This window comes from Lontra canadensis, unplaced genomic scaffold, assembly GCF_010015895.1.
Source record: "Lontra canadensis isolate GAN:19392208 unplaced genomic scaffold, GSC_riverotter_1.0 scaffold53, whole genome shotgun sequence".
In the NCBI taxonomy this organism is placed as follows: Eukaryota; Metazoa; Chordata; class Mammalia; order Carnivora; family Mustelidae; genus Lontra; species Lontra canadensis.
The window spans coordinates 2,000,235-2,019,006 of NW_022631047.1; the positions used below are offsets into that span (position 1 = coordinate 2,000,235).

General features: G+C 38.4%; 1 protein-coding gene across 2 annotated transcripts in view; it reads right to left on the reverse strand.

The window, feature by feature from the left end:
- R3HDM2 (R3H domain containing 2) overlaps window positions 1–18,772 on the reverse strand; it is a 158,518-nt gene that overhangs the window by 103,754 nt on the left and 35,992 nt on the right. The window contains exon 1 of one of the 2 annotated variants that reach the window (XM_032874545.1): window positions 11,691–11,756. The exons of the other annotated variant lie outside the window; for it this stretch is intronic. The gene's annotated coding sequence lies outside the window, so the exon portion shown is untranslated. Of the gene's footprint in view, window positions 1–11,690; window positions 11,757–18,772 lie in introns of those variants that run through there. 2 annotated transcript variants of the gene reach the window in all.

Consider the following 18,772-nt stretch of genomic DNA (forward strand, 5'->3'; position numbering starts at 1 on the left):
TATATGTCAACAAACTGGAAAACCTAGAAGAAATAGATAAATTCCTAGAAACATATAACCTACCAAAACTGAAACAGGAAGAAATAGAAAATTTGAACAGACCAACTACCAGCAAAGGAACTCAATCACTATCAATAAACTCTCAACAAACAAAAGTCCAGGACCAGATGGCTTCATAGCAAATTCTACCAAACATTTAAAGAAGGTTTAATATCTATTCTTGTCAAACTATTCCAAAAAAAATAGAATAGGAAGGAAAACTTCCAAATTCATTCTATGAGGCCAGCATGCCCTAATACCAAAACCAGATAAAGACAGCACAAAGAAAGAGAACTACAGGCCATTATCTCTGATGAACACAGATGCAAAAATCCTCAACAAAATACTAGCAAATCAAATCCAACAATACATTAAAAACATCATTCACCACAATCAAGTGGGATTTATTCCTGGGTTGCAAGGTTGGTTCAATTTTTACAAATCAATCAACACAATACATCATATCAGTAAGAGAAAGAACCATATGATCACCTCAATAGACATGGAAAAGCATTTGACAAAGTACAACAGCCATTCATGATAAAAACATTCAACCAACTAGGTTCAGAAGGAATGTACCCCAACATAATATAGACCATATATGAAAAACAGACAGCATCATCCTCAATGTGGAAAAACTGAGAGCCTTTTGCCTAGGATCAGGAACAAGACAAGGATATCTACTCTTCCCACTTTTATTCAACATAGTGCTGAAGTCCTAGCCACAGCAATCAGGCAACAAAAATAAAGGCATCCAAATTGGTAAGGAAGAAGTAAAAACTTTTACTATTTGCAGGTGACATGATACTATATAGAGTAAATCCAAAAGACTCCACAAAAAAACTGCTAGAACTGATAAATGAATTCAGTTAAGGAACAGGATACAAAAATCAACGTGCAGAAATCTGTTGCATTTCTATATACAAATAATGAAGCAGCAGAAAGAGAAATTAAGAAAATAATTCCATTTACAATTGCACCAAAAATAACAAGATATCTACGAATAAACCTAACGCAAAAGGTAGAAGACCTGTACTCTGAAATCTATAAAACACTGATGAAAGAAATTCAAGACAATACAAAGAAGCTCATGAGCTGGAAAAACAAATATTGTTAAAATGTATTATGCTACCCAAAGCAATCTACACATTTAATCCAATCCCTATCAAAATACCAACAGCATTTGGGGCACCTGGCTGGTTCAACTGGTAGGGCATGCAACTCTTGACCTTGGGGTTGGGAGTTTGACCCCCATGTTGGGTGCAGAGATTACTCAAAAATAAAATCTTTGGGGCGCCTGGGTGGCTCAGTGGGTTAAAGCCTCTGCCTTCGGCTAAAGTTGTGATCCCAGGGTCCTGGGATCATGCCCCGCATTGGGCTCTCTGCTTGCCAGGGAGCCTGCTTCCCCATCTCTCTCTCCGCCTGCCTCTCTGCCTACTTGTGATCTCTGTCTGTCAAATAAACAAATAAAAATCTTTAAAAACAAATAAATCTTTAAAAAATAATAGTAATAAAATGATAAAAAATAAAATAAAATAGGGGCACCTGGATGGCTCAGTGGGTTAAGCCTCTGCCTTCGGATCAGGTCATGATCTTAGGGTCCTGGGATCGAGCCCCGCATCAGACTCTGCTCAGCAGGGAGCCTGCTTCTCTCTCTGCCTGTCTCTCTGCCCGCCTCTCTGCCCACTTGTGATCTCTTTCTGTCAAATAAATAAATAAAACCTTAAAAAAAAAATTGGCTGACTGGGGCACCTGGGTGACTCAGTCGTTAAGCATCTGCTCAGGTCATGATCCCAGGGTCCCGAGATTGAGCCCCAAATCAGGCTCCCTGCTTGGGAGCCTGTGCTCCCTCTCCCACTCACCCTGCTTCTGTTCCCTCTCTCGCTGTGTCTCTCTCTGTCAAATAAATAAATAAAATCTTTTAAAAAAATTTTTTAAAGATTTTATTTATTTATTTGAGAGAGAGAGAATGAGAGCGAGAGCATGGGGGTGGGGGTGGTCAGAGGAAGAAGCAGACTCCCTGCTGAGCAGGGAGCCTGTTATGGGACTCCATCCTGGGACTCCAGGATCATGACCTGAGCCGAAGGCAGTTGCTTAACCAACTGAGCCACCCAGATACCCCAAACCTTTTAAAAACATTGTTTTCAATTAAAAATTTTTTTAAAATAGCTGACTAATGTAACAAACTATATGCCCTTTGTTCATCAGCAGAAGTGACAGACTGGAAATAGAAATAAGTCTTTCCTGATAAGAATGGCATAAGCAGGAGCCACTCTATCCCAAAGGTGGCTCCAGCAGATTCCCAGAGCTCAAAGTCACCCAATTACTGAAATGTGTCCTAATTTCACAAAATAACTCCAAAGAAATATTTTCTTCAAGTGTTTGATAACTACATGGTCCTATACAATACTCCATCTCTCTGAATTTTTACATAGATAACTACAGTTTTGCAATATAGAGATAATCTTTAAGAAATCCTAGCATATGTTTATCAAATCATCATAAATGCTGATGTAAGCTCCAAAACTAATAAAAAAAAATTAAAGAATTACCTAGCAAGATGCACTGGAAAGGCTGCTTTAACTGGTCAACTCTACCCTTTAAATACAGAAAAATGTGATTTTATAAATATAGCCATTCTTTTGATAAAAGAACTATATGGATAAGAATAGAGAAAAGGCATATGAAAGCCAGAATCTAGCATTACATCCGAGAACCCTGAACAAGAAAGGATATATTATCACACACAAGCTGTCACTAAAATCTTTTCACACCATCATCTTGTGCTATGGTAGCTAACCTATTTCTAGCTCTAAGCCTGTATCTGATTGATTTGCAAACTTTTGGAAGTAGCTGGGCTTCAACTGACACCCAACAACATCAGAAGTATCTTTTTGTCTGAGTTATATTTAGCCTCTATTCCCCACTCCTTTTCTGTTTAAGAACCTGAGGAAGGGGACACCTGGGTGGCTCAGTTGGTTGCGCGTCTGCCTTTGGCTCAGGTCATGATTCCGGGGTGCTGGGATTGAGTCCAGCATTGGGTTCCTTGCTCAGCCGGGAGCCTGCTTCTCCCTCTGCCTGCCGCTCCCCCTGCTTGTGCATGAGTGTGCTCTCTCTCTGACAAATAAATAAAATCTCTACAAAAATAAGAAAACAACAAAGAACTCAATTCAGGAAGGAATTATTGGACAGTAGTTATTAACAATGGCTGTTCCTAATGTTATTGAAAACTTCAGCAGTGGAGGGGGCAGGGGAGATTTGACTTCTGACTAACATGGAGTAAGAGAGATCATATTATCTTCCTGGCAGAAACAACTAAAAAAAAAAAAAAAAACCAGACAAAATGGGTAAAACCATGGTTTTTAAGACATTGGACATCAGGCAATAAACAACAGGGATTCCTGAGAGATGGGAAACAAATAAGGTAAGCCTTAAGATTACCCAAGCTTAATGCCTAGACACAGCTTCCAAGTAATGTCAAAAAAAAAAAAAAAAAGGTGAGAGGGAGGAGTCCAGGAGAAACCTAGGCAGAATCCAACATGCTCCCTGAGTGGAGAACACAGGAGTGAAAGTGAGAAAGCAAGAGTCTAGAGTTCACAGAAGAGAGTATACCCCTGGGGAAAATATTTGTAAACCGTATCTAAGAAAGGAATTGTATCTAGATATATAAGCAACTCTCAAAACTCAAAGAAACCATTAGGCAATGGGCAAAAGAGGGGCGGCTGGGTGGCTCAGTTGTTACATGATCCCAGAGTCCAGGGATCAAGCCCCACATCAGGCTCCCTGTTTGGCAGGAAGCCTGCTTTACCCTCTCCCACTCTCCCTGCTTGTGTTCCCTCTCTCACTGTCTTTCTCTGTCAAATAAATAAATAAAATCTTAAAAAAAAAAAAAAAAGGAAATGGGCAAAAGACATAAGCAAACGTTCAAAATCATTAGCCATTAGGGAAATGCAAAACAGATGAATTATTTCTATATATCTATCATAATGGCTAAAATAAAAAATACTAGTGCACCTAGGTAATTCAGTCCGTTAAGCATCTGACTCTTGCTTTCAGCTCAGGTCAAGATCTTTCTCATAGGTGGCATGGGTCATGAGATCAAGCCCTGCATCAGGCTCCATGCTCAGGAGGAGTCTGCTTGAAGACTTTCCCTCTGCCCTTCCCCCACACTCTCAAGTGTGCACACATGCACTTTTCCTCACCCTCTCTAAAATAAATAAATAAATAAATAAATAAATAAATAAATAAAAACAGAATGAAATAAAATAAAAAATACTGACAATGCCAAGTATTGACAAGAATTCAGAAAACATGGATCACTCATACATAAGTGATGGTAATGTAAAAATGGTATAGCCACTCTAGAAGACAGTTTGGCAGTTTTATGTAATTACTCTTGGGCATTTATCCCATACAACTAAAAACTTACATTTACAGAAAAACCTGAACAAAAATGTTCATAGCAGCTTTATTCACAATGGCCAAAAACTGGAACCAACACGGAAGTCCCTCAAAAAGTGAATGTGTAAACAAAATTGGAACAACAATACCAGACTACTACTCAGCAATGAAAGGATACAAACTATTGACACATGCAGTAATTTGGATGGACCTCAAGGGAATTATGCTGAGTGGGAGAAAAAGTCAATCTCAATAGGTTATACATGGTATGATTCCATTTAATTAACATTATGACATGGTAAGATTAAAAAGCTGGAGAACAGACTGGTAAAGCCATGGTTATAGGTTTATGAATGGGGTGGAGGTAGGTGGATGTTGTTATTAAAGGGCAACAGGAAGAATTCTTATGGGAATGGAACTGTTCTGTATCTTGATGGTGGTTGTGGATATACATTAAAATTCCACAGAATTCCCCCAGCACATATACCCATGCACAGAAAGGAGTACATGTACAATTGTCAAATCTGAATAGACTCTACGGATTGTAATAATATTAATTTCCTGGTTTTTACACGGTACTATAGTTACACAAGCTGACACAATTGGGAGAAACTGGGTGAAAGGCACATGGAATGGAAAATTGCTGTACATTTTTTTGGCAACTTCCTATAAATTATACTTATTTCACAATGAAAAAGTAAAATAAATGACTGGAAGTGACAGCTTATAAAATAAGTAAAGAGCCACTATTTAAAAATTTATTACAACTATATTCCGTATGTGTAAAAATCTAAAGGAAGCATGATCGGAGAAGTAAAAAAAAATCTCCAAAATGGTAGAGATAAAAACACACTATGTATGACTAGTAGAAGATTAAAAACCACAACAGAACAAACAGGGTGAGAAAATATGAAAACACAGCAAAGAAGTCAACCAAAATAAAACACAGAAAGAAAAAAAAACACTAAAATAAAATGAACAAAGCATCCATGAACTGTGCAGGACAAACTCCAATTACCTAATAGGTGTCACTGGAATTTCTGAAGAAGAGATGGGGGAAAAATATTTAAAGAAATAATAGTTTCCAAGTTTCTAAATTATAATAAAACTATAAATACAAAGATCCAAGAAGCTGAAAAAAACAAACCAAGACACACCATTACCAAACAACCTAACACTAATATTACAGTAATACAGAGTAAATTTAAAAGCAGCCAGGAAGAAGGATATATTACATACAGAGGAACAAAGACGAAGACAATAACAGAATTCTCAATGGAAACTATTCAAATCAGAAGACTCCATATCTTAAAAGACTGAAAGAAAAACACTGTCAACCACAAATTCTATACTCACAGAAAATATCTTTCAAAAATGAAGGCAAAATAAAGACTTTTTCACACATACAAAAGCTAAAAATCACCAACAGCAGACCTGTGCAAGTCCTTCAGGCTGAATAAATATGATAATAGATGGAAATCTGGATATGCACAAAGGAATGAAGAGCATCAAAAATGGTTACAATGTGAGTAATAATAAAAATCTTTTTTAACTCATTATTTAAATATTTTTTCAAAATTATAAACTATTCAGAGCAATAATTTTATATTGTAATTTTTATATAGTAAGTATATACATGCATATGTATATATGTGTGTATATACATCTATGTGTGTATAAAATAAATAAATCTTCAAAATACACACACACACACACACACACACACACAAACACAAGTAAAGTGTATACCCAGAACAGGGCAATGGCCAGGAGGGAAGGAAAAGAAGTGTACTATTGTAAAGTTCTTATACTACATATGAAGCACTATAACATTACCATGAAGTGAAATGTATAGCTGGAAAAATGGCAATCAACAGAAACTCACTTAGGAATCCTAGACACTGGGCTTTAAATCAGCCAATTTAAATAAGATAAAAAAAGGAAACTATGATTAAAGAATTAAAATAAAAGTGTTAACATTTCAGAAACAGAATTTTAATAGAAAGATAGAAATTACAAAAAGGAACCAAATAAAAGTTTTGGATTTGGAAAGTACAATAACAAAAATGAAAAACAAAGGAGAGGGGTTTGATACAAGATATGAGCAGGCAGAAGAAAGAACCAACAAACTTGAAGTTGAGTCAATTAAGAATATCCACTCTGGGGGCACCTGGGTGGCTCAATGGGTTAAGCCTCTGCCTTCGGCTCAGGTCATGATCTCAGGGTCCTGGAATCAAGCCCTACATCAGGCTCTCTGCTCAGTGGGGAGTCTGCTTCCCTCTCTCTGCCTGTCTCTCTGCCTAATATGATCTCTATCTGTCAAATAAATAAGTAAAATCTTAAAAAAAAAAAAAAAAAAAGGAATATCTAGTCTGCAGGCACCTGGCTGGCTCACTCAGAAGAACAAGCAAACCCTTTATCTTGGGGTTGTGAGTTCTAGCCCCACACTGGGTGTAGGGATTACTTAAATAAATAAATAAAAACTTTAAAACAACAAATGAAAAGAATATCCAGTTTGAGGAACAGAAGGAAAAAACTTAGGGCAGTGAGAATAAAAAGAAAGAAAAGGCATTCAGTGTGGAAGAGAAGTAAAACTTTTTCTATTTGCAGGGGCAGCGGCGTGGCTCAGTTGGTTGGGTAGCCAACCCTTGATTTCAGCTCAGGTCATGATCTCAAGGTCTTGGGATCCAGCCCCAAGTTAGGCCCCTTGTTCATCAGGGAATCTGCTTGAGGATTCTCTCTTCCTCTCCCTCTGCCCCTCCCCCCACTCATTCTCTCTCTCTCTCAAATAAATAAATAAATCTTCAAAAACAAAAAAAAATTTTTTTTTAAGATTTTATTTACTTATTTGATAGAGACACAGCAAGAGAGGGAACACAAGTAGGGGGAATGGGAGAGGGAGAAGCAGGCTTCCCACCAAGTAGGGAGCCCAATGCAGGACTTGAACCCAGGACCTGGGGTCATGACCTGAGCTGAAGGCAGAAACGCAATGACTGAGCCACCCAGGCACCCCCCAAAATTTTTTTCTATTTGTAGGTGACATGATCTTATATATAGAAATTCCTAAGGAATCCACTAAAAACTAATAAACAAGTTCAGCAAGGTTGCAAAATACAAGGTCAACATAAAAAAATTGATTATATTTCTATACACAGGTAATGAATATTCCAAATATGAAATTAAGGGAAAAAGTCCATTTACAGTAGTAACAAAAATCATAAAATACTTAGGTATAATTTTAACAAGGAAGTATAATAGAATAGGATTTTTTTTTTTAAGATTTTATTTATTTGACAAACAGAGATCACAAGTAGGCAGAGAGGCAGGCAGAGAGAGAGGGAAGCAGACTCCCTACTGAGCAAAGCCCGATGCGGGGCTTGATCCCAGGACTCTGGAACCATGACCTAAGCCGAAAGCAGAGGCTTTAACCCACTGAGCCACCCAGGCACCCCTAGAATAGGATTTAAAAACCTGTAATGCTTATATATTAAAAATTATAAACAACTGCTGATAGAAATTAAAGAACTTATTATTGGGGCGCCTGGGTGGCTCAGTGGGTTAAGCCTCTGCCTTCGGCTCAGGTCATGATCCCAGGGTCCTGGGATCGAGCCCCTCATCAGGCTCCAGAGAGCCTGCTTCCCCTTCTCTCTCTGCCTGCCTCTCTTCCTACTTGTGATCTTTCTCTCTGTCAAATAAATAAATAAAATCTTTAAAAAAAAAAAAAACTTATTATTAAATAAGGGGAAAGATGTCCCACGTTCATGGACTGAAAGATTTAATACTGCTAAGCTGGTAACACTCTCAGAATTGACCTACAGATTCAGTGTAATCCCTATGAAAATCCTTGCTGGCTTTTTTGAAGGCATTGACAATCTGATCCTAAAATTCATATGGAAATGCAAGGGACCTGAAATAAATAACAACATCTTTTTTTTTTTTTTTTTTTTAGATTTTATTTATTTGAGAGAGAGAGACAGTGAAGCGGGGGGAATATAAGCAAGGGGAGCAGGAGAGGGAGAAGCAGGCTTCCTGCGGAGAAGGGAGCCTGATACAGGACTCGATTCTCGGACCCTGGAATCACGACCTGAGCCAAAGGTGGACACTTAATGACTGAGCCACCCAGGAGCCTTCTTTTTTTTTTTTTTTTTTTAAAGTAATCTCTACACCCAACATGGGGCTCAAATCACAACTATGAGATCAAGAGTCCCATGCGCTACCAAATGAGCTACCCAGGCCACCAAACAACATAATCTTGAAAAAGAAAAACAAAATTGGAGGACTCATATTTCCTAATTTCAACCTACCACACAAAGTGACAGTAATCAGAACAGTACTGCAGTGGAATAGAACTGAAAGCCCAGAAATAAACCTTTACATTTATGGTCAACTAATTTTCAAAAAAGGAGGTCAAGACAATCAAACAGGCCAAGGACCGTCTTCTCAACAAAAGGTGCTATGACAAGTGGAGAGCTAAACATAAATGAATAAAGTTGGAACCATATCTCATATTATACATAAAAATTAACTCAAAATAGATCACAGACCTAAATATAAGAGCTAAAGCTATAAAACTCAATATGAAATAGTGGAATAAATCTTTGTGACCTTTGGTTAGGCAAAACTTTCTTATACATAACACTAAAAGCATAAGCAACAAAAGAAAAAAAGATCAGCAGACTTCATCAAATTTAGAACTTTTGTCTGTAAACAATACCATCAAGTGAGTGAAAAGACAACTCAGAATAGGAAAAAAATATCGGCAAATCATGTATCAACTAAGGAATTTGTATCCATAATAAAGAACTCTTACAACTCAATTAAAAAAAAAAGACAAGTTATCCAAAAATACTATAAACAATTTAAATATACATTTCTTTAAATAAAATATACCAATGACCAGTAAGTACAGAAAAAGAAGCTCAATTCAAGATCATTAGTCATCAGGGAAGTGCAAATCAAAATCATATTACTTGACACCCACAAGGATGGCTAGAATCAAAAGACACACAATAAGTTTAGTAAGGACAGACCAACTGGGACCCTCGTACCTTGCTAGGGGGATGCATAATTATGTAGCCAGCTTGGAAGCAGTGTGATGGTTCTTCAAAAAGCTGAACAGAGTTACCATAGGATCCAGTAATTACACTCCTAGATATATACCCCGAAGAAAATACATATCCACACCAAAACTTATAAATAAATAAACGTTCACAGCAGCATTATTCATAGTACACAAAAAGTGGAAACAACTCAAATGTCTACCAACTGATGAATGGATTAGCTAAACGTGATATACCTACACGATGGAATATTATTTGGTCATAAAACGGAATAAAAGTACTGATACATGCTACAACTTGTATATTAAAACTATTACGCTAAATGAAAGAAGCCAGACACAAATGGTTCATATATTGTCTGATCCTTTTTATAAGATATATCCAGAAGAGGCAAATCCAGAGACAGAAAGCAGATTAGTGGTCACCAGGTGATGGGGGGGCGACGGGGAATGGGGCGTGATTATTTAATGAGTATGAGATGGTTCACATGATGATGAAAAACTTTTGAAACTAGAGAGAGCTAGTGGTTGCACATCATAAATACAGTAAATACCACTGAACTATAAACTAAAATTGTTAATTTTAAGTTACATGAATTTCACAATTTTTTAAAAAAGAAATTCCTTAAGGGAGGAAAAAAGTATATGCCCATACAAAGATTTATACACAAATGTTTATAGCATAACATTTAGCTGCCAAAAACTGGAAACAACCCAAATGTGCATCATCAAAACACAAACGGATAAACAAATTGTGTTATAGCTATACAGGATTGCTACTCAGCAATAAAAATGAACTACTGATACATGCATCAACATAGATGAATCTCAAAATAATTATGCTTAGTTTAAAAAAAGCCAAAGAAAAAATAAATGTGAGAGTATATACTTTACAATTCCATTTATATAAAATTCTAGACAGTGCAAACTGTTCTATAGTGACAGAAAGTTCATCAGTGGTTGCTGAGAGACCACAGAAATTGAGGGGAAGTATTAAAAATGGGGATAATGAAACTTGTGGAGGTGATATTTTCATTATCTTTACTGTGGTAACAGTTTCATGGGTGAACAACACATATGTCAAAACTTAACAAACTGTATACTTTTAACATGTACAGCTTACTGTATGTCAACTACAGCTCAAGATCTATTGTGAAAAAGATGGGGAAAAGGCTAACAGGACAATGTATTCATGCTGACCACCCAATGGCTCTTAAGGGAGTGGTAAAACAGTTTTACTTTACTTTTATGAGTGTATAAACAACTCCTGGCAAAACTATACATGGAGAACCACTCACAGCAAGCATATAAATTTGAATTTTTATAAATTTACAAATACTTCTATTAACCAACATTATAATATCAGAGATGCTAAATCTTCATTTTTGACTGATTTTCATGTACTGCTAAAAACCCTCTCAGTTCCAGCAAGTACTACCATTAGCATGATCTGTAAATAAACATTTAGACATACCAAGAAAGCTCCTACAAGAAGCCCTTATAATAAGGTTCCTTAAAGCTAAAACACCTGTGAACAGTATTTCAAGTGTGACAAAAACAACACAAAAAATTCCCATTATCCATACTAACAATCTTTTAAGAATGCCCCCATTAGTATCTATTAACCTTTTGTAAGATAAAGTAAATATCTATTTTGTAAGGTAAATATCTATTCACCTTTTATAGATATTCACTCAAATAAATTTAAACTATTTCAAACTTATTATCTTTCTAAAAAGCTAGAAAAGCCTTAAAATTAAAACTCTAACAAATCTAATCGGATTTTTAAAGAAAAATCTAATTGGATTTTTCTTTACCAAAAAGTATGTCCATTGTTTCAAAGACAAACAAAAAGTATGATGTATTCAGTAGTGAGAAAAGTTATGAAAATGAGGGTGAAGTTCAGTCAAAACCACTTTATATTCATGTACTTATGACAGGTGAGGAATGACATCATCTAATTCAAGCTACCATCATCTCTCACTTCGACTACAGCAGTAGTCTTTTTTATTTCCTAATTCAGGTGAACTCAGTCTTGATACACTCCAGTCTCAGTTTCTTCATCTATTAAACGGATACAATAACAGTTCCAACTTCATGAGGTTGCATGACAATTAAGAGAATATAGGTATAGCACTTAGTTTGTTGTCTAGCACATAGAAAGTGCTCTATAAATGTTACCTATTATTACCTGAATAAATGTTCAGCCTCCATGAGTCCAGTGCTGGAATGGCATCACATAAGAAACAAGTCTAACCTCCAAAAAAAAAAAAAAAAAAAAAAGTTAAAAGCAATTTCAATCTTAATGTAGTGAGACTCCCAAAGAAAAATATCCATTCCAAAATCCACAACAGCTTCTTTTTTTGTTTTTTAAGATTTTATTTATTTGAGAGACACAGGGAGACAGAGTACGCACGTGAGCAGGGGTGGGGAGAAGGAGAAACAGACTCCCCGCCGACCAGGGAGTCCAAACTGGGGCTTGGTCCCAGGATCCCGAGATCATGACCTGAGCGGAAAACAGACACTACACTGACCAAGCCACCCAGGTGCCCCTCCACAGCAACTTCTTCATATCTTCTTTCCCAATTCCTTTTGCTCACAATGTTTCTCATAACCCTATACCTGCCCTGAACCCTCTATATCCATTCCCTCTTTTTTTTTTTTTTATATCCATTGCTTTAATGCACAGGTTTTTTTTTTTTGTTTTGTTTTTATTATTTTTTTAAGTAAACTCTACACCCAACGTGAGGCCTTGAATTTATAACCACAAGATCAAGAGTCACATGCTCTGGGGAGCCTGGGTGTGTCAGTCTGTTGAACAACCGACTCTTGGTTTCCACTCAAGTCATGGTTTTGGGGTCCTGGGATCAAGCCCTGCATCAGGCTCCAGGGTCACTGAGTAGTCTGCTTGAGATTCTCTCCTCTCCTCCCTCTATCCCTCCCCCAGCTAGCATTCACACTCTCTAAAGCATATAAAATCTCTAAAAAAAAAGAGTCACATGCTCTACCAACTGAGCTACCCAAGCGCCCCTACCTATTCCTATTTTCAATTCACAATACAACACTCTACTCATCTGGCTCTGTCTCCTCTAATGATACCCTCTTCTAAGCAGTTCTCGGTCCACTTTCTAATATAAGTTAATCATCCAGTCTTACTCCTTGAAATTCTTCAGCTGTCTCCTACCCATTATCCTTTTATAGAAGACAATTCTAGAAACTGAGCTAGCAGACAGGTAATCTCTTTCAGTGGATGAGAAGAATATAGAGAAGCCAGAGACAGAATTTTCTTCTGTGAGTAGAAATGAGTATTACAAACACATAATTTAATATCTCCCCTCCCTGACTACAATATTATTACTGTTGTTGTTGTTGTTGCTATTATAGGACTCTGAGAGCTGGCTGCTGCTTAATCCACAATAGAAACTCTGAGTGCTGAATGCCACCACTAGAACCCTTCATATGCCAAGCCCGTCTGTGTTCTTGGAACCCTCAAAATACCTAAGCCACACTGGGTCCTATGCTGAAGTGAAGAGTATCCCTAACTCTTCATTTTGTTTTACAACTCTACCCATGAGTATCACATCACTAAAGTCTGCCTTTCCAATATCATACTAGATTTCTATGAAAAAGCTTTCTGGTTTCTTTATAGCCCCTGTACCTTAGGGTTCTGGCATTAGAGATGTGTGGTAGTTTGGTTAGGTTTGGGAGGCATGACCAGGATAATCACCCTTCCACTTTTTCACCACCAACCTTGTCCTAAAACACTGTCTGCATGGTAATTTCCCCCCCCCCAGGAAATGCCTTATTCTCCCCTCTGCAAAGAAATTACTAGTTGCTTTTCCCCATAGGCCCTCAAGGTATGCCCAGATGTGGGCAGAGCGAGTTCATGTTGAGAGCCCAGCCATACCAAGAGTTTTCTCTCCATTTTGGAGTTAGAGAATCAAGAGCAACACAATTCAAAACACATATTAGTGCTTATTGATGTTATGGTTTTCTTGCCCTATTTGTAATTTTACCAAAATTAAAAGTGGAATACTTTCTGAAAGAAGTTCAATTCCTTTCTGCTGTCCATCCTCCATAACCCCCATATAGTTTGTAGGTTTTTCATAAAATGCAATGGTCTCTTAACTAATCTCTCTACTTCCTTTCTGGGTACTCTGCTATCTGTTCTCCCCAGAGAAGTATGAGTCATCTTTTAATCAGATCATTTAGCTTTCTTCATCAACCAGCTTCTTTCTACTAATGGTTCTCCATTACCCTAGGAGAGGTCTATGGAGTCCTACAAAATCTGGCCCCTACCTATTCTTGAAAATACAAACCACATACTCCCAATAAGGCCTTAGTATGTGTTGTTCCTCCTGTCCAGAATACTCCTCTCCCATCAGGAAATGCTGGTTCTACCTCCCTTCAAGTTCACACGTCACTATAAAAAAGTCTTCCTGACCATCCCATCTGACTATACCCCTCTCCCTTACTCTCAGTCACATCACCACATCTATTTTCTTCATACCACTCACATACTCACTCATAATCTGTAATTATTTATTTATTTGAAAACTGCCTATCTTCTCAAATGAAAATGTAAGTTCTTCAAGGACAGAAATCTTGTGTCTTATTCTTATCTGTACCTCCAATGTGAAATAGTGCCTGACACATAAACACTGTAACATTTTCTAATTGTCTGATTAATTTACAAAGCTAAGTACTACCTCTGAGGTAAACTTCAGTTTTTTTTAAAAATTTTAAACTTATTTGTACAGCCAGGACACCTGGTGGCTCAGTCATTTAAGTGTCTGCCTTTGGCTTGGGTCATGATCCCAGGAGTCCTGGAAACCGAGTCCCACACTGGGCTCCTGGCTCAGCAGGCAGTCTGCTTCACACTCTGCCCTCCCCTTCTGCTCATGATCTCTCTCACTCAATCTCTAATTCAAATAACTATAAAAATGTTTTAAAAGTTAAAATTAAAAAATAAACTTATTTGTACAGCCAATAGGATGGCCTAGCCATCATAACCCTGTGTTCTTGTGTTCATTGTAACAAACTGCCTTGTATTCTCAGCTCCCCTTCTTTCTCTGAAGATAAAATACGCACAGAAAATAAGACGGCAACCTTATCTGGCAGCAATGATCTCTGGGTCTGTGAGAACCAAACCCAAGGTTCTCAGGCAACAGCAAGTGACAAAGATCTGGTTACCAGCACTGTACTAAGGAGTGCCTCACAACCCAGAACAACCAGGTTAAACTGACAAAAGGTGCAAATGCCTATGAGAGAACACAGTTGATAAAGAGTTCTGTGAAGCACTCCAAATGCCTTGGAGATAACCTCACAAGAGCAGGAAGATTCAGTTCAGCCATCTGACTGGTGGTGTGTTCTATAAAGCCTTAGTAATGACCCTGTCACCAGGAAAACAGATACTGTGCCTTGCCTTCTAATCAGCTGCATTTAGCAGCCAACATCCATCTTTTGCAATAAAATGCCACCTCGAGAGTTCCTACTCCCATCAAATTATCACAGGTTTGGGAAACAGATAAATCAGAAACTATACTTAACAAATCTACTTGTCTGGGACCCAAGACAATTAATTAAACTTACTAGGAAAAGCAGAAAAAATAGCCTCCAGCTACCTGGAGACAAGTTTTAAAGATCCTAAAAACTATAACACTTGAGCACACCAAAATGGCTATAATCTGCAAACCAGCCACATGTCACTTCCAATAGTACTCCTACACTGAAAGTGACCTTCCCCCTCCAAAATAAAAAATGTTTAGGGACGCCTGGGTGGCTCAGTTGGTTAAGCAGCTGCCTTCGGCTCGGGTCATGATCCCGGCGTCCTGGGATCGAGTCCCACATCGGGCTCCTTGCTCGGCGGGGAGCCTGCTTCTCCCTCTGCCTCTGCCTGCCATTCTGTCTGCCTGTGCTCGCTCTCTCTCCCTCTCTCTCTCTGGCAAATAAATAAATAAAATCTTTAAAAAAAAAAAATGTTTAAAGTCAGGTGAATCTTGAACAATGACTCTGACTTTTTTTCTAAAATAAGAGCTATGACAGCTACCTTAATGAGAGGCCCAATAAATTCAGGGTAAGGGGCTCATTGCGCTGACACTGTCACCTCATCTAGGACTTCAGCTGATTCATCCTGATGGGCTGACAGGTCACTGACATCTGCACCTCTCCCAAGATTCTTGTTTATTTCACATATAAAAACACTGTCTCCTCACAACAATTGCAGTCCAGACCCCTTGTCCTGCTGCAGAGCCTTTCCCTTCCAGACTTCACTGAGACCTTGGAAAAACAGTTGTCAATTCAGGCTCATATTAGTAACTCTAGATGGCTAACAAGGCATGGAAGAGATGGAATAGAGCTGATGAAAGGACCAATGTTAACATTCAGGTCTTACCAATTTTTTTAAAAAGGATGTAAAAAAAATCAAAATCACTAGGGAAGAAACTAATCTCTTCATCATTAACAAATGGTTGTTATTATTATGATAACTGGGAAAGTCACAGTCAGGACCTGAAAATGTCTGGTCCTTGGCCACACCAAGTAATCACAGAAGACATCCTTTAAGTAAGCTTTGTTCTAACACAAACTACGAGAAGAAATACCAGGCAATGATAAAATATCCACACTTCATTTAAAAGGAGTGATGGGGGCACCTGGGTGGCTCAATGGGTTAAAGCCTCTGCCTTCAGCTCAGGTCATGATCTCAGGGTCCTGGGATCGAGCCCCACATCTGGCTCTCTGCTCGGCAGGGAGCCTGCTTCCCCCTCTCCCTCTGCCTGCCTCTCTGCCTACTTGTGATCTGTCAAATAAATAAATAAATAAAATCCTTAAAAAATAAAAAAATAAAAGGAGTGATGGAAAGAAGGGAGGAAGAGAGAGAAAAAGAGAAAGATAGGAACAAGGAAAAACAATGAGGCCCAATGCTGTAGATCAAACACGCCCACAAATTATTTGCAGCAATTGCCATCAAAAAGTGGAGTTCATTTCCTCACCCTCAAATCTGAGCTGGCCTTGGGACTTGTTTTGTCCGACAGAATGTGGCATGAATGACACTAATTTCTGAGCCCAAGTCTTAAGAAACCTTGCAACTTCCACTTTCACTCTCTTGGGACCTAGTCACCTTTCAAGGTAGCCAAGACAGACAGCAGGAGAGGCCAAGGCACCCTGGATGACAGCTCCAACCTAATGATGGATAATGCTGGAGTGAGGCTATCCAGGTACAACCAGCCCCTCAACAACCTACCAAATGACCACAAACACATGAGTAAGACCAGCAAATTCCATGTGCAATAGAGGCAAGTCAGATGAGCCCTGCCCAAATTGCCTCCCCACCTAATCATAAGCAAATAAACAGTTGGGGTTTTTGTTTGTTGTTTTTTTTAAAGATTTTATTTATTTGACAGAGAGAGAGAGAGAGAACAAGCAGGGGGAGAGGAAGGCAGGGGGAGAGGGGGAAGCAGAATCCCCACTAAGCAGGGAGCCCTGTGTGGGGCTCAATCCCAGGACCTTGAGATCACAACCTGAACCCAAGGCAGATGCTTAACCGACTAAGCCACCCAGGTTCCCTAATAAATAGTTGTTTTAAGCCACTAAGATTTAGAGTGGTGTGGTCGACAGCAATAGGTAACAGAAACACCTCCAATTAGCTGAGACTAATTCAAAACATCAGTAGTGACACACTCAAAAGCACCATATGCATTGCTATCATGTAAGGGAACTAGAATCTCTAAATAATAATATACAGAATCACTCTTCATAGATAAGATGTATATCACAGAATCCCAGCAAAACACTCATTAATAAATTTGTTCCAGCATCTATCCCACACATAAACATCTGCAGAAGGTATGTGCAAATATATGCATCCCACAAAGGACTTATATATAAGATATACAAAAAATTTCTACAAATCAATAAGAAAAAGACAACTTAATTTTTTAAATGGACAAGATCTGAAAGCACTGGGGCCCCTGGGTAGCTCAGTCAGTTGAGTGTCTGCCTTTGGCTCAGGTCATGATCCCAGAATCCGAGGATCAAGCCTCATACTGGGCTCCCTCCTCAGCGGGGAGCTTGCTGCTTCTCCCTCTCTCTCTGCTCCCCCCCACCCCACCCCCACTTATATATTCTCTCTCATAAAAATAAACAAAACCTTAAAAAAAATAAAGAGTTGAGGGGCACCTGGGTGGCTCAGTGGGTTAAAGCCTCTGCCTTCAGCTCAGGTTGTGGTCCCAGGGTCTGGGGATCGAGCCCCACATCGGGCTCTCTGCTTGGCGGGGCACCTGCTTCCTCCTCTCTCTCTGCCTGCCTCTCTGCCTACTTCTGATCTTTGTCTGTCAAATAAATAAATAAAATCTTAAAAAAAAAAAAAAAAAGAGTTGAAAGCACTTCACAAAAGAGGATCCTTAAAAGGCCAATATGCATATAAAGATACTCCACATCAGTGGTCATCAGGGAAATGCAAATTAAAGCCACAAAAAAAATCACTACATCCCCAACAGCTACAATTAAAAGGACTGACAATACCAAGTATACTCAAAGACATAGCACAACCAGAACTCTCATACAATAAATTAGTATAACCACTTTGGAAAAACGGTAGTACTTATACCCCATGAACTAGCAATTCCATTCCTGGGCATATAACCAGAGTGCTTACGTCTATGAAAAGACATGCACAAAGTGTTCACAGCAACATTATTCATAACAGTCCCAAACTATAAACGACTCAATAGAAAACTTATGATATAGTCAGAAAATGGCGTATTATCTAGCAATGATAAAGAACCACTGCTATATGCAACTACATTCATGAAATTCAAAGACAATGTAAAGCAAAAAAGACACAAGATTATATACTATATAATTCTATCAACATGAAATTCAAAAACAGATTAAAACTAATCTATAGTAATAGAGGTCAGGTTACTGATTCTTCAGATACAAGAGTATCTGAGGGGATAGCTTATAACTGACATGATGACAGATGCAGCTGGTTGTGCACCTGACCAGCCAGCCAGCCAAGATGCTGCTAGGCTTAGTTCTGCTTTAGGAAGGAAATATTCTAACCCCTGGTTTGTACAGCCTGGCCTTCTGTGGTTCCACGACCAAGTCAGTGCCTTAGTTAAAAACCTCATCATTTTCCACTGGCCTCCTTACTACAAGACACACTATGGTAAAGTGATCTTTAAAAAATACGAGGGCATAATCCACCCACACCCCTACCATACACACACTCCCCTCCTTAAAATCCTTCAAAGACTCTCTATTTCTTTT